The 21222-nt window shown below is 43.4% G+C and overlaps 1 long non-coding RNA gene across 1 annotated transcript in view; it reads right to left on the bottom strand.

Annotated features, from left to right (window-relative positions):
* Positions 1–7517: 7517 nt before the first annotated feature.
* The window catches only part of LOC107524747 (uncharacterized), a 138886-nt gene continuing 125181 nt past the window's right edge, over positions 7518–21222 (bottom strand). Inside the window, exons 2-4 of the long non-coding RNA XR_001602004.2 lie at positions 8787–8848; positions 8031–8178; positions 7518–7583 (exon numbers count right to left, since the gene is read on the bottom strand). This is a non-coding gene — a long non-coding RNA (uncharacterized LOC107524747). The remainder of the gene's footprint in view (positions 7584–8030; positions 8179–8786; positions 8849–21222) is intronic.

The raw sequence follows: 21222 nt of genomic DNA on the forward strand, positions 1-21222 counted from the left end.
ACTGTGTGACCTTGAGCAAGTTCTTGACGTTCTCTGAGCCTCTCTTCCTTGTCTGAGAAATGAGAATAATCATAGTAGCTACCTCCTGAGATTGTTGCAAAGAGTAAAAAAGCTGATATCTGCAAAGCACACCACAGGGGTTGGCACAGAGGACATCCTCAAGGGATGGCTGAGAGCTTTATTAGCTGTTCTGAAGAAGACAGACCCTAGCAAGTCAGCACAATGGTAACCTTTAACCCTCAGTCTCCATCTCTTATTCTGCTTCTTTTTCTTTCTCTGATGGGCTCTGAATTGCATGCTCTCCCTTCATCCCCAACTCAGTTTCCAACTGTCCATCTATCTTTTTCCTCTTGTCCTTGCCCCCAAATGTTCTGGTCCATCTGTGTGTTGGCCTATCTCATCTCACACAAGGACATCCTTTGCATCATCCCATCTCCAAAAACAACCTGCTCTATTGGTGCACAATGTTATTTATTACAGACCCAGCAGACTGCATTTAACCGACAAACTCCTGGCCCCTCACCCTCCTCCTGTTTCCTCAATTTGAAGTGGAGACATCTGGAAACCAGTTTAACAAGGTGGCTGACAGGCAGCTGGTTTCTGGAGCTTCTCAGGGGATACTCCAGGGAGCCATTCCAATTGGGTTGATGGACTGCTGGTCTCAGAAATATCCAGTCAGCTGCTCCAGACAGGGAAAGGGCTACTTCCCACCTGCCATCACAGGAAGGGTTCACATCTGTCCAAAGCAGAAGGGATGAAGGGTAGAGGTAACTGCACAGGAAAGTGTCCTGCATTCCCTGCTGGGCCCCCCACAAGCTGTGTGCCTTTGAGTAAGACACTAAACCTCTCTGGGACCTCTCCATCCAAAGATGGATTTTACCAGATGGGTTCACAGAACCCTTCTCACCTTAACATTCTAGAATCCCAGGGTGGAGCAAAGCCACCTGATCAGAGACAGGCAGGGAGGAAGAGCAGAAAAAGGTCAGCCATAGTCTATTTTTATTTTATTTTTTTTAGCCATAGTCTATTTAACTGTCACCTGACAGAGCCTCTGGGCTTGGTGTGCTGTGGGACACCAAGGTAAATAAAGGAACTTACAATTGAGAAGATGAGATGAAACAGAATTCTCACAGTCCCACATCATATTGCCTAGCTGAAGGGGCACCTCCCCAAGTCCCAGTGAATTTATAGCCAGATGGGAGAGACAAAATTTCACGCACAGGAAAATGAGAGACCAGCTAGAAGAGAGTGCAATTAATGTGACTCAGTACTGAGTGGTGTGTACAGGCCATAACTCCTATGGAAATTGAGAAGAGATTATCTGGAGAGTGGGAAGGAGGCAAGGAGAGCCTCCTGAAGGAGGTAAAACTCGAGATGAACCTTGAAAAACGTATACTCCTGGAGGAAGAGGGTGAGGATTACCTGGGTTCAGTGCAAAATGAAAATGCAAGGATCTGTGCTAAAAAATTAAAAATTTCAGGACAGTGACAGAGCATTAAGTCAAGTATGGAGCCCTTCAGGTGTGGGGCCCTGTGCAACTGCTGAGATCACTCACTCATGAAGCTGGACCTGACACCGGGGTGCTGGAAATGTATTAAAACTATGGGAATGGATCAATAATCAAAACATCAGAACTAAAACTATTAGAAGAAACCAGAGGGGTAAATATTTGTGACTTTGGATTTGGCAATGGATTCTTAGACTTAATGGCAAAAGCATAAACAGCAATAGAAAAAATAAATAAATTGAGTTTCATAAAAATTTAAAACATTTGGCACCAAAGGGTATTATCAAGAAAGTAAAAAGACAACTTACAGAATGGGTGAAAATATTTGCAAATTACATATCTGATGAGGGTCGAATATCCAGAATACATAAAGAACACTTACAACTCAATAGGAGAAAAAAACAAGCCATTTTTTTTAAATGAGCAATAGCCTTGAATAGACATTTTTCCAACAATATGCAAATGACCAATTAGCACATGAAAAGATGCTCACCATCAGTGGTCATTAAGGGAAAGCAAATCAAAGTCACAGTGAGATACCACTTCCCACTCACTAGGATGGCGACAATAATGAATAAAAGGAAGAAAATAACAAATATTGGAGGGAATAAGAATCTTCATACATTATTGATGAGAATGGAAAATGGAAAAGCAGTTTGAGGGTTCCTGAAAAAGTTAAACATAGAATATCATATGACCCAGCAATTCTACTCATAGGTCTATACCTCAAAGAATTAAAAACAGGTACTCAAATAAATACTTGTTCACAAGTGTTCATACCAAGACTGTTCATAAGAGTCAAAAGGTAGAAACAACCCAAATGCCCATCAACAGATTAATGGGTAAGCAATTATGGTGTATACATATAATACAGTAAAATATTCAGCCATAAAAAAGAATGAAGTACTAATACATGCTACAACTTCGATGAACCTTGAAAACAGGCTAAGTAAAAGTAGTTACACACAAAACATCACATATTGTATGATTTCTTTTATATAAAATATCCAGAATAGGTAAATCTGTAGAGATCGAAAGCAAATTAGTGGTTGCCAATGGATTGAGGAAGGTGGGTATGGGGAGTGATTACTAAATGGGTACCGACGTTCTCCTGAAGTGATGAAGTACTGAAACTAGAGAGAGGCAGTGGCTGCACAACATTGTGAATGCACTAAATGCCACTGAATTGTACTCTTTAAAATTAATTAAAGTTAATTGTGCCCTGGCCTGTGTGGCTCAGTTGGTTGGGTGTTGTCCAGTGCAACAGAAGGTTGCCAGTTTAATTGCCAGTCGGGGCACATGCCCAGGTTTTGGTCTCGATCCCTGGTGGGGCTGGTGGGGAGCCTGTGGGAGTTAGTTGATCAATGTTTCCCTTTTACTTCAATGTTTCTCTCTCTTTAAAAATCAATTAAAATATTTTTTAAAAACATAGTTGATTGTAAGTTATATAACTTTCACCTCAGTTAAAAAAGTGATTTTTTTTTAAAAGCTATGGAGAAAGAATAGTGAATGTGTCTGTGTACCTCCGGGATACCCCAACAGTGCTATCCTAGAGAGAAATCTAACATCACAGCTGTATATATTAGCAGCATGGACTCTAGTGCTGGCCACCTGGGTTAGAATGTTGACTGCCTCTTGCTAGCTGAATAAACTAGGCCAACTTACTTAGGATCCTATGCCTTAGTCTATTCATCTGTAAAATGGGGGAAGTATTATTATTATTATATGATGACTGAAGATCAAATCAGCAAATACATGTGAAGTGCTTAGAGCAGGACTGATTTTTGGTAAGCGCCCACTAGACCTGAGCCTTTCTTGCTCACAAAGATTTAAGGATTTCAGACTGACCTCATCACCTTCTACCACCACTACCTCCTCAGTGCTCTGCCTTGTTTATGTTTAAGCTCAGGGTATATTTATGACCTAGGTAAGTGTGGCCATGACCAACCCTGGCCCTGGGGGTATTTAAACCCCATGGAAGGATAGCTTACCCAAGCAAGTGCATTTATGACAGCCCTGAGTTCTGGGACCAGAGTTGGAGATGGAAAGGATATGGGGAAAGTAACAGCAGGAGGAGAAAAAGCAGAACTCTGGCCTGCTGCGCTCTCCGGAACATCCAAGTGTGAGCCTCCCACATTGTTTAGCCACACTAAATTAAAGGGGTTTCTCCCTTCCAGCCTCCCTCACCCCCACAGCTGTGGCCACAGATGATGCAAGAAAAATTAGTTCTTTCAATCTTCAGGAATTTTCATATGGTTTCTGTAAAGCTATTTAGTTAATATTTTTACTTCAGTGGACTTCCTTTTTTACTTCAATAAATTTATTTTATAGGAAATTTTATATTAGTACTCCAAGTCGGGGACAGCCATCTGTTTTTCAAATAAAGTTTTATTATAATGCAGCCACACCCACATGTTTACTTATTGTCCATGGTTGCTTTTGGACTCCAAAGCAGAGTTAAGTAGTTGCAATAAAGACCTTATGGTCTGCCAAGGAAAAAATATTTACCAACTCATTTTTTGCAGAAAAAGTTTGTCTACCTCTGCTCTAAGTGAAAACCAGTATCATTTAACTCGAACAGAAAAGCAAAATTTAATATATTAGAAACAAAATATTATCAAATTCCAGCTAGATTCTGTTATTTTCACTCAATAAATATTGTCCATTCCATTCGTTCATTCATTATCTGTTGAGTACTTGATCTAAACACCTTAAAAGGTCTTGGTAACACCGAGGCAAACAATACAGAAAGGTCCCTGATTTCATGGGCTTTATGTTTTAGTGGGAATCAAAAGGTACTGAAAAATAAGTATTAAAAGTTATCCAAAAAATAAAGTATACAAGTTATCTTTGATTTCCATGGTAACAGAAAATAACAACACAGTACATAATAGAAAGACTTAGAAGTGGATAGAGGGTTCTTTCAATTGGGGGGTCAAGGAAGAGCTCTCTGAGAAGATGACATTTGGTCACAAACTCCAGAATTGCTAGCAGAGAGAACAGGAAGTACAAAGGCCCTGAGGCAGGAGTGGGCCTGATGTGTTTCTTCTGGGCAGCTGGATGCTCAAAGACAGGCAGCCATCTCTGATATCATCCCACCAATCAACACACACTGGTAGTGACTGATTTGATTTGTCAAGATGTATTTGCTATGGCTGCACACCCACCTCACCCACCTTATTAACCTTTGGTTCATTAAGCTACTTGAGGGCTGGGACTAAGGCTTGGCCAAGGTAGGGGGAAACTCTGAGTGAGCACTGCTGCTCAGCACAGTCCCAGGTCCAGCAGAACTGTCCAGGCCTGTCCATCTTGTGCTGTCACAAGGTGGGCTACCTAACAAGGGCGTGACCTTGAGTGAAGTGGTTCTCTGCAGCTGAGGGTGACCCTTAAGGAACTAACAGCTGGGCACCATCTGCTGACTGTACCCCTGCAGCTGGGCAGCAAGTCCTTCCCAGAAGGGGCATCTGGGCGACCATCATCAGGCCATCCATACAGGTGAACCATCTTCACTGAAGAGTGTGTTCCTCTTTCTTACCATTCTTCCACCCCAAATCCCAGGCCCACCACACATTGCCCATTCTTCCCTTGAACCTTGTCCTCAGCTGCCTGGAAGGGTAAGAAAAGTTAAGTCCAGCTAAGGCGTCACATGGAACAACTTACAACACAAAGGTTTTTCTTTGAGGACTCAAAGACGGAAGCCATCAGGACCCAGTAAGTAAATCAATGTGTTCATTAACTCATGTACTAAGAAATTATGAGTCATATTACTGTGAAAAACTCAGAGCATCTCAGACAACATGTGCATTTGGGGGATGTGAATATTTTCTTGTGCTCTTGGAAACACACTAAATAGACACCCACATTTTAAGCCCACTTGAGAGCCCAGCTCACCCTGAACTCCCATGCCTCAGGCCTTTGGGTCACCAGTGGCTGTACAGGGCCCCGTCAGTGAGGGGAGAGCCATGTGCAGTTACTCACTGAAAACCATTGGACCAGGTCAAAGGTCCTCCTTAGCTCAGAAAAAAAGAGGAAGAGAAAGATTCCCCCAGAGACCCCCCCCGGACACCTAAAAGTAGGAGAGCATGTACCTGTGTCAAAATCCCACTCTCCCTGTCAGGTTCTTGAGGGGATGCTGTAGTGGCAGAAACCTCTCTTCACAGAAATACTTTGTGAACCTCTGATTTAGGCCAATCAGCTTGCTTTAAAGATGTGCTGGTCTGGACAGCCGATGCTTATGATATCTTCCCCCGTGCTCCCCAATCAAGCAGAGGCTCATGGAAGTAAGGTAACTTGTGGGAGACATACAGCCAGCTCTGCAGGGCTGGGAGAAGAACCCCAGTCTCAGGCCCCCTTCTTCCCCTGTCTTCCTTATCACTGTTTAATGCAGTCCCATCATTCTTATGGTTGATCCTTCCAACTGCTTAGCTCCATCTGGGCTCAGTGCTAGGCCCTGTGACTCTCCACCCTGGGCCTTGCTGGCCTTCAGAGAACTGGCAGTGCTGTTCCCCATCACATTGTCAGCATCACTTCACAACACTTTCATTCAGCTGTTTCCCTCACACATCTCAGAATTGACCTTCATCAACAACAGGAGTTTTTCCAGGCCCCACCACTGCCCTGGGGAGCCCCTAGGGTCATCATGGGAAGACTCTGAAGGTGAACAAGAGAGGTCTCCACTTAGCACCTGGGGAAGAGCCACGAATGTGTGTTAGCTGGAAGCTCTGGTGAACACTGGGAAGGCAGGAGGTGGGCAGACAGGGATGGGATTGGACAGGGAGGGAGCAGCTGTCAGTCCCTAGACCCTCTCCAGCTGGCCTGGAGGAGGCTGTGCATGACTCTCATTGTCTTCTGTTCCCAGAGGGGGCTTCCTCAGCCATGTTGGGGGGTGGACATACTCCCCATTCACACCCACCTACAATAAGAACTGACTGCTTCCTCCAGGAAGCTCTGGAGGCTGCTGACAGAGGAGCCAACTACTAATTACTTCTTTGCTATCAGCCCCTAATCCTGAGCCCCACACCAAGCTCTTTGGAAGATAGAAAATGGAATCAGAATGTAAACTCAGAGAGTTCAGTGCCTCTTGGTGGGATCCAGCAAAAAGATGATGTAGGTATGAGTGAATGATGGTCAGACCACAGGCCAAGAATCGGACCCCCTCAGTGGGTGGTCTTTTTTTTAACAGGGCCTCCTACGTCAGAATCTGTGTTTTAAATCTAGATTTCTCAGACCCACCGGTCAGAGTTTATGAGGAGGTCCCAGGAATCTGCACTTTATCCAGCTCCTTCAGTTATTCTAAGCTCAGTTAGGCGTGAGCAGCTCTGATGAGACAGGGCTTAGTTGTGGGGCCACCCAGAACAGGCCAGCTTTGCAAAACTTCCATTTTCTTTTCTATAAAGGTGGATTTAATCATTTCTTAAAAATTTCTGGAGATTTTAGAATTGACAATGCACCTCTCATTTGGTTCTCAGGACCACCCTAAGATGCAGAAAGAGACTATTACCATCAGGGGAGCAGGGGGTACCAAGGAAAGGGCCTAGATAGGGTGGGCATGGAGTGGCAGGTAGAGTGTGGGCATTCGACAATTGAAGAAGCCCCCTGAAAGCATGCATCACCCCCCTAACCAAATCATCGCAGTGAAAGGAAGACGGAGTGAGGAGGTTAAGAGAGCCTCCTGACAGGAAGTGAAGAAGCACCCACAGATAGGTGACTGGAGAGTCACAGCCAAGATTTTGAGAGTCAGTGGTACTGAAGGAACTGCAGGAGGCAAGAGGACTTTCCCAGGGAAAGGAGGGGCAGCCACTGTGGGGGTGGATGATGACAAGTGAGAGGCAGGAGCTGAGAGGAAGGAAGCCCAGTGCTGGAGTGGCGGGCTCTGGGAAGCACTGTGAAGTCCACTTCTTTGCATGAGCCTGGAAGGAAGGGAGTGGCAGCCCTGGGATGGGTGTGAAGAGGTCGCAGTTCCTGAAGGAGACATCTGTCAGTTGTCAGCTGTTATGAGCCAAGCTGTGCAGGAAAGGCTCTGGGATGGCCATGAGCCCAGAGATCCGAGATGGGAAGTGATGACGGCATGAATCATCTGGGAAGGAGAGAGAAGGTGGCCAAGGCATGATTCCTTCTTCTCACACCCTTCTCCTGGTTATCTCTTTTCTACTTCCTTTTTCTGCTTTGTTCCAATGGCCCAGAGCCAAAAGGCTGCTCCTCACTCTCATGGAAATCCTCTGGACCCACTGCCAATCTGCCCACCCAGCTCAATCACATTCATGAAGAGGGGTGAGATTGCCTTTGGCCTTTGAAAGCTATAATTTTTATAAGGCAAAGGAGCATGATACAGTAATGAAAGAGTAAAAAGTGGATCAACATGACAGCCTTAAAGCAGGACTTCAGTGTTGCATGATTGACAACCTTTATACTTGTAGGGCAAGAAGGCACCTCAGAAGCCATCAAATCTCGACAGAGTCCTCTTCATAGATACAATCTTTCAATTTCCCAGCATCTACCCTGGCCGTCCCATCTCTTCCCTTACCTGACTTCTCCAAACATGAAGAACATCTGTTACAGCCCTTGGCATATTACTATTGATCCCATGAGAGGGAGGAGGGTCGTTTGATTGCACTCTTCCTTTCCTCCGAACTCTTAGAGCAGCAGCTTGGTTCTGGAATTGACCAGTGTTCCTAGGAAGGGAGAGAGGGAAAATAGTAAGACACCAAACCAAGGTTTTGGATGATTGTGCCAGACTTGACATGCTGAAAGCCAAGACAGGAGGGAAAGCTCAGTCCCTGCTTTGTTGTGCAGTGGATCCTTGGGGCCTGTGAGCACGTCCACCTGGGGCAGACAGCAACAGCCTGGCAGATGGTGCAAACACACATATACACCTTCAACCCTCTGGTACCCACAAACAAATGTGCTGTGGGCACCTGCTTTATTTTGCTCCCTTCTCCCCATCTACATCCATAGTATTTGCAGGAGACTACCTATACTCCAACTGTTTCCCACTTCTACCACCATCACCTCTCTGCCCCAGGTTTTTTCCCCTTTGGATTAAGAAACATGATTTGCCCAAACCTGGAGTAGGATGAAAGTACTGGAACTCACAGCTCCAGGAGCAACCACTGAGGGTTGGCAGTTAGTTGATAAACTCCTGGCTTCTTCATGAGGTGAGCACTTCTCAGAGGGTCCCCAATAGGACTGAGTGCAGTTGCCTACACTAGCAATCTGCTCATTAACACACAGCCTTTATTGACTTTCTTCCCTTCCCTGTCCCAATTTTCCCCTTCCTTACCATGCTTCCTGGAATCACCTCATAAATCAATTCTTGCACTCAAATCCTTGATTCAAGGTATGCTTTGAGAAAACATAAATTAAGATAGTATGAGACTCAAAGAATAAAATATGGGGGTTATTCATACCCTCCTAATGAAGTCTGTTACTATATACCCCTTTTGGCTATGCCAGGGAAACAGCCAACCACCAGAGATATGGAGAACTTCTTAAAAGGGAAAGGGAAATGGACCATTGCTCAGCTCTAAGACTGTTCATCAGGAAGCTCTGTTGGCTGCAGAACTCCAGATACACAAAGGTATCATTTCATCTGCCCTGGACCATTTTTACCTGGCACAGGAAGGCAGAGTGATTTTGTCTAAGGCAAGGAGAAGGTGCTCCGAGAGGCCAAGTCAATCCCAAGGCATGATTTCCATTATAAGTGCCTCATCTTGGTGAGTTTGGCATTGCCTGTCCCAGACCCTTCAAAGACCTAGGAGCAAGCTCCAGAAAACCCTGGCAACCTGGAAATCACAAAACACTGAGCTTGGGTCAAGAGAACTTTGTCTTGCTTAGAAAGAAAAGAAACATCTTGAGCTGCTTTCCAAAGAGCCCCAAATTTGAAGGCAGCCTATAGCCAAAAATGCTGTCCTTCCCTGCACATAGCACATGGTCTGTCTTCTAAGCACTTGGGTTGCCTGCTCTCTGGACTTCCCTTCTTTTTCTCATTCATCTCTCTCACCAGTTGACCTCTCCTCTCTCAGCCCATCCCAGCCACTTGGCCACTAAACCACAGGAGATGAGAAGAAATTTTAGGGGAGAAGCTGGGTGGCCAGTGGGTGAGCAATCCCATCAATGAACCCATGGTGGGGAGGTGAGTTCCCAACATCCAGGCCAAGAGCTAAAAGTGGATGGCTGGACTGAGGGTGAGGGTGGCTCTCCTTGATTCTGAAACCCTTGTGTATTTTCAAGGAAATTGTATCCATATGCTTCTGATTCATTTACTCATAACTCATCAAAATGTTATTTGGTAAGAGCTATTTGAAGTCCAAGAAGCCTTGTAACAGCCTGTTTAATAAATCAAAAGAGTTTTGGGGTGTTTTTTTTACTCCCCTTTATTTTTCAGAAAGGGGATGGGGTTTTTTTTTCTGCTTTTCTCTCTGGAAAAGCAAGTGGTCATATCCTATATAGTGATTCAGGCCTATGAAACTCAAATCATTGAAAAGACCAACAAGAGACAGAAAGACAAAAGTCCAGGTATTGAGCTCTGATCTACCCTAACCTGGGTGATCTTCTCTAGATGGCTTGTGTTCTTGGAGTTTATGTAATCATCCAAACTCCTCACATTGCAGACAATGATGCTTAAAATCAAAGGACCCTCATAGCACTGAAAGTTCCTGCAATTACTGACTTCTTTGTTATTACCTTCCCACCATCTACCTTTCCCAGACATCAGTAAGGTAAATTCTATTTTTAATGCAAATCTTTAAGGTGAACAGAAATTCAAAGGAATGTGAGTGTAGCAGAGGCTAAATGCAATCATTTAATAGGTACTAAGGCTTTAGTCTCCAGAATCAACTGAACCTCAGACAGAATAAGAAGACATGGCCTGAAACCAAGGAACCATCTGGATGAAAATAAAGGCATGAAGAACTGACTGTTGGGGACATGAAGTATCTTGCTTCCTGCCTGTCCTAAATAAAAGTCAGACTCACCTTCTCATTGCCTCTCTGACCTATTAAGTTGATGATTAGCTGCGTTCCTGGAGGCAGGAGAATGGACAGGTTGACCTTTAGAGGACCCTTGCTCACCCCACAGCTTTTACAAACCCCCCTTCCCCAGCCCAGCTTAGCTCAGCAGAGTCCACTAAGAACAGAGGGCTATTCTTCCCCTTAAGACCATGGACTCCCAGGGATGAAAAGGTCAGATGCCTGGGGGCAGCCCACAGTTGCTGGTGCTTTGTCATTCAGGGTGAGCACAAAGCCAAAAGACTAACCATGGCTCTCCCAGCTGGTGAACTTAGCCCCCAGCCTTTCTCCCTCATTCAGTCATGGCAAAGACTGGGTTTCTTTGATTATTCTGGCTACTGAGCAAATAGTTGGGATACCATGTATGAGAAGAGCAGCTTAGATTTTGGATGACTTTACATACTTAGAGTGGGAATGGAGAAACTGAAGTAAACTGTGTGCAAGTGAATGTTGCTGTCCATGGAATCCCAGATCCAAAGAATATCATTGCTTACTGAGCATCTAAGTCTAGCAACCTCCACTGCAGAGATGGAATCTAGTCCTGAATCGTTTTTACTCTACCATACCAAGTTCCAGTTTATAGATGGAATAATTTCTGTATCAATCAGCACATCTTTATTGAATGCCTAAAGAGAGTACAAAGGAGAGAGATGAGAAAGAGAGAGAGAAAGAGAGAGAGAGAGAGAGAGAAGGTGCCCAAAACAGAAACCTCAGTTTTTTTGTAACCTAATTTTAGGAGCAGCATCCAGTTCCTTCTGCTATATTTTATTCACTTGAAACAAATCAATAAGTCCATGTCCAAAGCCAGGGGTTTACACAAGGGTGTGACTGTCTGGAGGCAGGGACCATGGGGTCCACCTTAGATGCTGCCTTCCACATAGCACTAGTCTGGAAGTCACAGGATGTGCCTTTTAGTGGGTTCAGCCTGTGCCACTTTCTGTGCATGAGGCCTCTGGGACCTCTGTCCTATCTGCAAAGTCAATGAGTTGAGATGGTTTTGCAGTTGACAAGAGCCATAACCTGGTGCTTTTGAAGAGTGGGTGACAGATTCCTCAGGTGGCCAAGGGCCTTGGAAAATCACCCATCCCCACCTCCTTATGGAAAACCCTCTTCTCAGCCCACATACATGAAATTCCAATTATGATACTCTTCCTGAAAAGGATACTATTTCTTCTGATCACATCCATGCCCATATTTGACCTTCTTCCCCTATCAGGAAAGCTCTCTGGATTCTAACCTTCATCTGTTCCCCTGAAGCTCTGTCCCTTTTTATTTGTTCCTGGTTTCACTGATACCAGAGAACAGCTTTCCTAGGCTTATCTCTCTAATAACCTTTATGTAATTTACATGTGGAGAACCTGGTCCCTTAGATGCCTTGGTTAGATGACTTCCTTTTAATCGGGTAGATCACCAGTGTCTACTTCAAACATGAGAAGGTCATGCTCTGCTGCCCCTTCCACATGGCTCATTCTCTTATTGACTTGCCCTGTGGTGCTTTTTTGACCATGGACTATGATCCTGATGGAGACAGAAAACTACAAGAATTAAGAAAAGAGAGAACAAGGAGGTTATCTGAAACTGAATTTGACACTCTGCGTAGCACCTAACACATTATCTTGTTGGCTTTTCCCAGCAGACTTCCATGAAAGTTATTATTCTTATTATGTAGCAGACAGAACTCAGGCTCACTGTCCACAGCTGTCCTGTTTCAGAGTAAAGATCAGGCCCAGGTCTGTTTTACATTAAGTTTTGAACTGCTCTTAAGCCTTGCCCCATAGTACCTTGGGTTATTTGGGGGTAAAACAAATCCTTCCTTTAACCAACAAAAAAACGCATTGTCAGAATCGTATAAGGGTAGAATGGACAAGAGCCACCAGAAGTGACTTCCTTTATACTCCAACCTATAAACAATTATCCTACCAATGTCCTCTGTGGACTGAGTTTTTTTTTAGGGAGCCAGACTTTATTAAGACTGTGGATGCATCAGGGAAAATGAGAGGTGAGAATATTTAGACTCCAGAAGTAGCTGAGATTCAAAACATCATCGAGAGGAGTGGGTCAATTCTGACCCTAGTCTTCCATTCCCATGACTATGTCCTGGAGGAGAATGTAGTTGGGATCCTCAAGGTTGGCACAGGTGCCGATATAGATCACCTGTAGTCCATCAGCCTCACCTGCCACTTCTCTCCTTGCCTTCCTCTTAGGAGTCTCCTAAGTCAATAAAACGAGCTCCTGCTTGTGCCAAATTCTTTCTGGACCATGCACAGCCTTGCTGAATGTACAAGAATGAAAGCAAAGTTTGTAAATGACCAACAAATTTTACTTACTGCCATAAACACATCAGAATAATAAGAACTGGATAGTCACTCACAGCCTCCCCCAGTCCCTCTCCTTTGACATTGAAAGGGGAACATGAGAACCACCCACAAGGCCAAGTTTGCCTGAGGACCTCCTGAAGCCCACTAATGATGACTCATTGATGACAGCAGCATCCCCAAAGCTGACTTGCAGAATTCTTTCTCCTCCTGCCATACTGACTTAGTGCCCAAGCCCTGCCTGCTAAGTGCATAGAATGGGTTTATGTCTCATCTATTAAGCCATGGGCCCCTTTCAAGGAATCAAGGAACTTTAAGTACCAAAAGTCCAATGTGTTCACTATGATTACAAAGCATCTATCACTATAGGCACTGTATTCTGCTTGTGGTGGGGATTATCTCATTTAATCCTCAAAATAGTCCTTTGAGGATAGCTGTTTTTATCCCCTCCACCCTTTGCAAATGAGAAAGCTGAAAATCAAGGAGATTAAGAGAGAAACTTGCTGAAAGTGAAGCAGCTAGGATTGGGGCCCAGGCAGGCTGACTCAACTGCCATTCAGTGAGCCCCATCATATTCCACAGTCTCAATAAGCACAGCTGGAAGCAGCTTCTCCCTGTTTGGAAAGATAAAACAATGCCTTACACATCAGATATCTTTAAGAACAAGCTGCCTCTGGGAGACCGTGTTCTCCCAAGATCAGGCATCAAATCAGTCCAAGGGCCTAAAAGACAGGGACCTCTTCAGCACCCCTCTTTCTGAGGTAGCACGATTTAAAGAACAGCATTGTACTGGGAAGTTGGCAGCTCACCCTGCAGTCATGCCTCTCCTTCCAGGGAACCCCAAATTTTTCTTGCAAGCAAGGTGACAAAAGGAACAAAGGGCTAGGTGTCCTCTACTTGGAAATGGGAGTCCAGCCTCTCCATGTGCCCTTGGGATCTCCTCAAACCCAGTGCAATTGGGAACCAGAAGAAAGATGGGGAGGGTGGGGGTAGGCAGCTGCACTCCTGGCTGTAAAACTGCTATCTCTCGAAAGGGGCATCTGGGTACAAACGCTAAGGTGCCATCAGATGTGCCCCTAATCACATCAATGCGGAAGCTAGAGAAGAGGGGCAAATACGGAGGAAAGGAGGGTCCCCACTGAAATTAACTTACATATGAAGATTTTCAAGCTGTCAGGAGCCTTAGGAATCACCCAGTACAATTCCTTCATTTTACAGATGAGGAAAACGAATTCTAGAGAATTGCTTTTGAAACCCTTTGTTAGGCTGACCCCAGTCTTGGTTAGCGTAGTTCATGCGCATGTCCTCTAGGTCTCCTGCTACCTGCAACCAGAAACCCATCAGAGTCTTCCATGAAGCTTGGAGCTGGCAGTCCCAGTGGCAACTCTTTTCTCCAGGAGTATATATGTTTGAAAAAGAAGCATTTTAGAAAGATGAGAAAATTCTAGGAAGAGACCGTATGATTTATTGCCTAAACTGGTACACTTTTGAGAAATAAAAATAAGAAGAAATAGACATATGGTCACCCTAACCATAAGAGATCTTTGCGTCTTTCTGGTGGGAAAGGCAGCATCATATAGACATAGATTTGGGATGCAGAAGGCCACGCTGATTTGTTCACTCAATTAGCAGGCACTTCCTGGCCATCAATCCTGGGACCACAGAGCCTAGATTTTTCTGTTTCAGTTCCTGTTACCAATTACATGTGCCTTTCACAAGCCACTACCTCTCTCTCTGGGCCCCATTTTCATCCTCAGAAAATGAAAAAGTTGAACCATGTCATCTCTCAGACCCCTCCTTTCAAGCTGTAGCGTCTAGGAGTCTGTGGGACCTCTGGCTGAGAAAGGGAGTCCCAGCACAGCAGCCTCTCACCTTGCCAGCCCAATGCATTAACCAGCAGAACACATGTCCTGGCCCTTCCCAGGGCCCCCAGCCCTGTCCTGCCCCAGCCTCACCCAACATGTGTGGTCGCTCTTCCTGTCCCATGTATAGGAACATATAGGAGAGATCCTGGGAAGAGACCGGTAACACTCATGTACACATGCACACACACACTCTCATACATCACAATCAAAACAAACATTAAAAAGCCACAACATTCAAACAAGTGCAAAAGACACACCAAGAATCCTCTGGCACCACCTTCTGTAAAAACACCTGGTCATGTTTAACCCAAGCTGAAAATATGATTTCCGTGCGAGACTCTTGGCAGGGATGGTAGGAGGTGACTGGATCCCTCAGCAGGGGCCAGGCTAGCCTGAGTCACTCCATCTTCTCCTAGGGAACAGGTTCTACCCCTGCCAGCCAGCATGTGACAAAGAGAGAGAGAGTACAAGCACTCCAGCTCTGGGCCATATCGTCGCTCCAGATGCACTCTTAACCTAAGCCCTGTCACCACCTCCCCAGGAGCCAGCAGATGGGGAAACAGAAGGGAGATGGCTGGTAAGGCCCATTGGCTTCCCATGGAGGACATCAGCCTAATAGAAGTTGTCATGTGTCAGCTTAGGGCATGAGCAGAGCCCTCCTGGGCAGCAGCTGCTCTAGCGGCCCTCAGCCAACATGGTGCCGACATGAGGGGGTGTGCTCTAGAGAGCAGGCCCCACTCAGAGGCTGGACAGAAGGGGCTCAGGACCCATGGCATGAAAAGTCAAGTAGCAGAGAAGGTGAAAGGAACTCTCCATATAAAACTGACCTCTCCTTTAGCCAGTTCAGATCCTTCTATTTAATGATGCTCCCTCTCAGATGCAGTAAGAGAAAAGCAGGAAGGACCAGAGGATACAAAACCCATTGTTAAGCTTTTTTCAACTTTTCCCTCAAATCCCAGATCTTGGAGACTTATGGATTCAAGGGATCATGGTGCCCGACTCGACTCTCTCATTCTACAAATAAGTAAACCGATGCCAGAGAAGATCCAAGGACCCATCCCGTGTTCAGCTGGTGAGGCCCGAATCACAAGACCATCTTTTTTTCTTTGCACTATGTTCTTTTCCCTACTTTTTACCAATAAGATATGTAAACATCATTATAAGGTCAAGCATGGACTTATTCATTTAATCTTTATTCAAAGTATCAACCTTTCTTGTTTTGAATCTTTAAAAATCTCAAAATATTATATTTTTGCAAGTAATTGGACTACATTTTGTGATGTGATGTAGTCTAACAATTCTACTTAAGACATAGAGGTGTAGACGTCTACAGAAAAGTTTAAATCACAAGGAAATATTTGGTAACATTTTACCAAGTGCTGATTTTTTTTTTTTTTTTAATAACTGGCTGAAACTAATCATCTCTAAACCTCCAGTGCCCCTTAAAGCAGTATTTGAATATGCGGTACATGGATCTATGCTTTCCTCAATCATGAGGTCTTCCGTTCCAGTAGTCCTAAACTGTGAGTTTCTCTCTCATGGAAAATCAGAAAAAATGGTTAGTTTTTGTGAAAAATAGATAAAGGAGGTAAAATTGTTAAAGGAAAATTAGAATTATGTGATGAAACCATAAAAGAGAGAACAGAAGTTGAGGGTAAAGTACATTTTGTTTTGTTCTTTAAATTTTATTTCATGGTGGTAAGAACACTTAACCTCAGATCTACCCTCTTAACAAATTTTCAAGTGTACGATATAGTTTTATTAACCATAGCTATAACACTGTAGAGAGGATCTTTAGAACTAGCGTATCTCGCTTAACAGAAACTTTATGTCCATCTAGGGCAATTTGAAATCTCCTCCTAGAGTCTTCCCGTAGTGAGCATTGGGAAGAAGGGAGCTGATGGGTGGAGCATAAGCTTCAACAGAGCTAAGCCTTTGAAATACCATGTGTCCAGAAGAAGGCTTGTGAAAAACCTACTGAGTTGTTCTAAGCAAGCTCCATACATGTTAACTGAAGCAGGCAAACATCCCAACTTAGCAGGTCTCCCTGGGCCCACTGTGCTTCAAGAGGCTGCAGTTAGCATCCCCAGTTGCAAAATCACATTGGCCATTTGTGTGGGGAGCAGATGCAGAAAACCCGCCTTTTAGCATGCTCATTACCAGCAGCAAAGCAAAATGATTGTCAAGCCTGTCATTAAAACAGCAGGGGAGTGAAATCCTGAAAAGTTCTCGCAAACAAAGGAAAGAAATGGGAATTAAATGGATATACTGTACCAGGAAGACATGTAAATTATCTTTCACAAAGACAGACTTAGAAAGGATGCCATGTTTTATTTCAGTGAATATATTTATTCCTTACTTAGGCCTTTGTGGGTTTTCTAATGACATCAGACCCCCACACTCTATTTCCTCATTCTAGTTCTCAAGTTCCTTAATAATAAATTAGTAAATTTTCTTACTCTGTTTTTGTGTGTTTATTTTTTCTTAAAATTTGCCTTCCTTTTAAGGGAAATAAGGGCACATACACACACACAGTAACTCAGACACACACACACACAAACATACCCACAATGAAGAAAATCAAGAGTATGATTGATCAATAACAAACCTGGATAATTAGGGAATGGCAAAGGTTTCATGCTGATGGCTCACATATGCCCACAGTCTGAAGTGAGATGTAATCCAGGCAACATGGCAACCAGGTGGCTAGTTTAATGGACTGGTAATAGTTTTTAACTAGCTATTTAGTTCAAAAGACATGGGAGTGATGCTGACATTAAGCCCCTCAGAGGCATAGAACCAAATGGGCTGGTTATCTCAGGGAGAAATGGAAGGAAATTGGTTCATAAAATTAGAAAGCTAGGCAGTGTCGGGCAGTGGAAAACATAGCACATGGAGTTACAGACCTAAAAGTCATTTTCCTTTCTGCCCCTCCTTATCTCTGAGAATTCAGGAGAGTGATTTACACTCTCTGAGCATTTACTCCTTCATTTATGAAGTTAAGATAATGCCTACTTCACAGCACTGTGGTGAGGCTTAAATGAGTGATATATGGGATGTGATTTGTGTACCATAAATTACTTTGCAGCTATTATTCTAATAGCTAAAACTCCAACTCTCTGTCAGTTTGGAATATAAAAATTGATAACAACATTCTACTTATACTAAAAAACAAATATGAGTGAATGAGTTTCCACTGTAAGCAAAACAGATTCAAATTGTACATCAGAAAGTCCCCTCCCCAACACAGGTTCTCATCCCTAACTGCACATTATAATAACATAGGGAGGTTCTGAAACATAAAATGCCCTCCCAGATCCGGATATAATTGGTCTGGGGTGAGACCTAGACATGTGTTTTTGTTTTTTCCTTTGCTTTTAACTTCCAGAATTCTATAGTGTGCAGTGAAGTTGAGAATGCTTGGTCAGGAGGCAGTAATCTACAAGGTATGCTCTATTCAACTTTGATCTACATAAAGAAGGGGGGAAAAAGAGCATTAGGAAAAAAATAAATGTAGACAAAATAAAATCTTTAATTTTTCTTATTCTTAATTGATCTAACAGACAGCAACTTGTTCAAAATAATATCAACACTATGTTCAGTAATTATAGCTTATAGATAAGTGAAGTAAATGATAGCGATGTTATAAGGGAGGGGAGAAAGAATTGGGACTATTCCATTATTATTATTAAGTACTGGTATGACCCATGGTTTGGTATAGTGCCATTTGAAAGTGGACTTGGATTAGTTATAAATGTGTATCGCAAATTCCAGGGCGACCCCTAAAAGAATTTGTTTAGAGTATAACCGATATGCTAAGACAAAAGAGAAAATGGAATCTATAAAATGCTTAGTTAAAAACAGAGAAAGCAGGAAAAGAGTACGGAAAACAAGAATAATAACTGGAATACAGTTGTAAATAAGGTAGATAGTCCAACTATATCAATAATCACTTTAGAGGTAAATATACCACTTAAGAGACAGAGACTGTCAGAGTGGATTATAAAACAAGATCCAATGAATATGTTGTCTATAAGAAGTTTTACTGATATTTAATATTGATAGAAAAGCACGTATATAATTCATATATACGTATATTAAAGGCATGTACTCAAAATCATTTTTACAGATGGAAGTGAACAATTTAAAATGTTTGGAAGCTATTGGTAAAGAGCAGAAGCACTTCTGAAACTTTAATGTGGATAGGAATCATCTAAAGAACTTATTGCAATGCAAATTCTGAAATTAGTGAGTCAAGGATGGGGCTGAGATTCTGCATTTCAAAGGAGCCCTCCAAGGGTATGGATGCTGACATTCCTCAGACCTCATTTTGAGTAGCAAGGGTATAGAGGACTTACCCCAAAGCCCAATAACTGTGGTTAGACCTAAGAAAGGAATAAAAGATCTATATTACTGATGGTGTTTCTCCCCTACAATGATAACATTTTTACATGGTACATGTACCTATTTTTTAAAGATTTTGGGGGGCTAATGGAAGTTAGAATGTATCTAAATGGTAAGAAAAAAAGTGAAGGAGAGAAGGAAAAAGAAAGATTAGGACAAAGGAGCCAGAGTACAAGAAAACATTTCTGTCTTCGAGATCATGAATCAAAGTTATCCAGGAATTGAAGAAACTTATGACAATAAAAGACCAAGGTCTCGCTTTAATGAAACCTTGTTCAGACCATGTTAAAACTTAACCTGTGAGAAAAAATATGGGTCTAGAGAGCAATCTTTAATTTGACATGATCAGTTTTTATGGCTACCTAAGGAAATCTTGTGACAGTACATATACAAAGATGTGATAGAGGACAAGTCATATTCAACATCCTTAATTCTTGGGAGAGTGCTTTGAAGAATAAAATTTGGTCAAGTAACCTGAAGCCAGACCTAGTAGGTGGGAGTTCAGGACCAACCTGTAGGGAGGGGAAAAAAAGTTATTCAGTCCTAGATGCTACGGAGTCCCCTTGACAAAAGCAAATGCTAAAGGCCCTCAAGAGTTGGGTTTAAAGGAGAAGTAAATAATTGTGAGAACAGAAGATAAAGTTACAGATTTAGAAAAGATCACAGAGTTTACTTGAATCTGATCACACTTCCATATTCTCATCGATATGCTGCAACCTGGTTTCTGCTCTCCCCCAAACCCCTTCATCTTCTTTCTACTAACAGTTCTAAGTTCACCTGTGACCTCTGAATTTCCAAATCCAAAAAATGTGTCTCAGCACTTCCAACAGACATTTTGGGAGCATCTGACTTTGGTGTCACAAAAACAATCAAGCAATAAAAATAAACAGGCTTTGGAGAGGATAGAGTGGTCTACAAACTCTGGGTCTCCTCCCACATACCTGATAACTTTTCAGTCACCTCCAACTCCGCTCTCAACCAAGTTTATAAATGTCTAAATGTGTTTCTCTTAAAATGTGGTGCCAGAAGTAAATCATATATTCCAAGTGAGGTCTGACAGGGGCAAGTACAGCAGGTCCTCGAGTACTGTCGGTTTGTTCAACATCATTTTATTATAACATTGATGAAAAAATAAAAATGAATTCCTGGCCAGATCCACTGTTTCTGTAGAGTCTGCTAATTCTCCCCATGTCTGCGTGGGTTTTCTTCCACATCCCGCGCAGTCTATCAGCCCGGCCACATTCCTGCTTCTCTGCCCAAATGTCCCCTCACCTGTGTCTCCTCAGTCCCACCTTTGAGATCATGGTCACCATCCTACCACATTCCCTCTATCACTGGATCCAGCTCTTCCTTTTCTTCTTCCTGGCACCTGTCCAAGGGCTCGCACACATGCCCTCTCCACCCTCCAGTGCCCACAATGAACCGATTTGCCAGGACAGAAAAACTGCATCAACAAACCCTAACTGGGTTTGTCACATGAAAGTACCTGTAAAACACAGATCTGTGAATGAGATTAGTTCCTGCATTGCTGACTTCCATTGGATTCCTTGGAACAGTGATAAACACAGTTTATGAGAATGATCCCTGATGACAGTGACCTGTCACCAGGTCTCTCTTGGGGGCACAGTGTTAACTTGGCTCCACTTCCACTTTAAAAATAGGCTCAGCTCTATGTGTGGGCTCCCTTTCTTCCAAGCTGCTTGGGTGACTTCAGCTTATCTCTCCATTCTTCCAGCTGCCTCAGAAAGTGGAGAAACTGGTTTTTCCTGTGGTTCTTTGGGGCACCTTTGACTTTGCTCTGGGTTTACTCCCCTCTCTCCCCCCATGAGAACTCCTTTTAGAAGAGAGGTCAGAATTCTCTTGCTTTCCACTTAAACTCTGTTTTCAGATTTCTTTTTTTTTACTGAGTAAGGACCTGCAGGTCACAGTGTAAGAAGTGGTCTGAAGAGGAATGTGGGTCTTCAGTCCCTAAAGGTTGGCATTGCCCTATCCTGCTGAACCTCCCAGCCATATGCAAGCAGAGACTCCCCAGACTAATCCTCACCTCTATCAATTCTAATCCATTGGGAGGACACTCCAATCCTTTTATTAAACTCTCTGGAATGGAGGTTCTCACTACTCCCTTC

Source organism: Miniopterus natalensis, chromosome 8 (genome assembly GCF_054644295.1).
Source record: "Miniopterus natalensis isolate mMinNat1 chromosome 8, mMinNat1.hap1, whole genome shotgun sequence".
NCBI classification, from domain to species: domain Eukaryota; kingdom Metazoa; phylum Chordata; class Mammalia; order Chiroptera; family Miniopteridae; genus Miniopterus; species Miniopterus natalensis.